The sequence below is a fragment of the Eptatretus burgeri genome, chromosome 7 (genome assembly GCF_056783735.1).
Source record: "Eptatretus burgeri isolate ZD-2024b chromosome 7, Ebu_testis_v1, whole genome shotgun sequence".
NCBI lineage: Eukaryota > Metazoa > Chordata > Myxini > Myxiniformes > Myxinidae > Eptatretus > Eptatretus burgeri.
In genome coordinates, this window is record NC_140967.1 from 65,269,064 (window position 1) to 65,270,414 (window position 1,351).

General features: G+C 44.4%; 1 protein-coding gene across 1 annotated transcript in view; it reads left to right on the plus strand.

The window, feature by feature from the left end:
• Positions 1–457: 457 nt before the first annotated feature.
• Positions 458–1,351, plus strand: part of VIT (vitrin) — a 107,871-nt gene continuing 106,977 nt past the window's right edge. Inside the window, exon 1 of the mRNA XM_085888847.1 lies at positions 458–692. The gene's annotated coding sequence lies outside the window, so the exon portion shown is untranslated. The remainder of the gene's footprint in view (positions 693–1,351) is intronic.

The window sequence follows — 1,351 nt, forward strand, 5'->3', positions numbered from 1 at the left end:
TAATAATAATAATTAATAATAATAATGTTAACACCCGACCGTCCGCATGGTATGCCTGCACATCCACACGACCCCTCCTGCACCCGTAGGATGTTTATAAGTCTCTTAAAGGCAGAACTCAGAAGGTTTTAAATTAAATTACTTGTTTGCTTTTACTTTAAACATTTTAGAGAATCTCTTTATCTCCCCCATCAGTATAATCTATCTCCTGATCTGTTTCCCCCATTATAAGAGTTCCTCGGCATGTTGAAAGGTACCCTCCTTGCTCTAAGGGACCCCACATCGAGATCAAATCAAAGACCCCGAAATATCTCGTTACCCCTTCCATGGTTTCACATGTTTTGGGTCGTTGTCCAAGCCATGCCTTGCAAGGCGACCTTCAAAGGTCGACATTTTTTCCTTTTCCCAACAATGCTCCGGGTGTTAGGGTGAGGGCGCACAAACAACACTTGTTCCCATAGATCGTTCTTTCTTTGATGTTGCCACTTCGGTGGAGCTGTTGTGAAGCCAAATGCGCTCGATGTGACCGAGAAGCTCGTCAGTTGTCGTGATGGTTGCTGTGATTTGCTTGGGCATTCCTTGAATATCGTACATTCGTACCGTGGAACAGGTAGGAGAGGACATTAAGGGTAGGCAAGATGGATAGAGAAGCAATTACTCTTCGGAAGGCAAGACTATAAACTTGCAAAGAGGTGAGCTTGGGGTTTGAGGGGGAGGGGGGTGGGGGGTTAACAGGTGTAGAAAAGATCATGGTTTTGGATTTGGAGGAGGATTTGCATGTTCTTCTCCTTTCATAACTCTACCCTTCCTTTCATCCCATGTTCCCTTCCTTCACTCGATTCTCTGCTCTTCATTCATCGTCCACCTTCTTCCCCACCCCTTGTTTTTGATGATTTTATATGGATGGTGCCGTTCATGAGACTTCCGGAAGAGATCACGGATTTGTTTGGAGAGTACCCCTCGTGAATACTGAGCATGTAGTTTACGTGCTGTGCCATTGATGGGGATAGCTATCCGAGTGTGACCTGTTTGTGTAAACGAAACCTAATTAGTGAGTTTGTCCAGCGTTGCCTCCCTTGGGTGACCTCAAACATGAATCCATCATTTTACCTTTTATTCCTGATGACTTCGTTCCAATGAAGGGTTTGCTAGTTATTCCTGTTCGTGTTAATATTTGAACCTCTGGGTCATGATCAATGTAGGTTCAAAGCCCCATGTGTTTGTGTGCCCATCATGCCCACTGATGTCCATGTAATTAATGGAAAGGTACACTGATGCCAACTAATGTTTTTAGTCCTGCATGTGAAGAGAGCAAGGAACGACAGGTTCATTCAATGATGTGTGCAACACC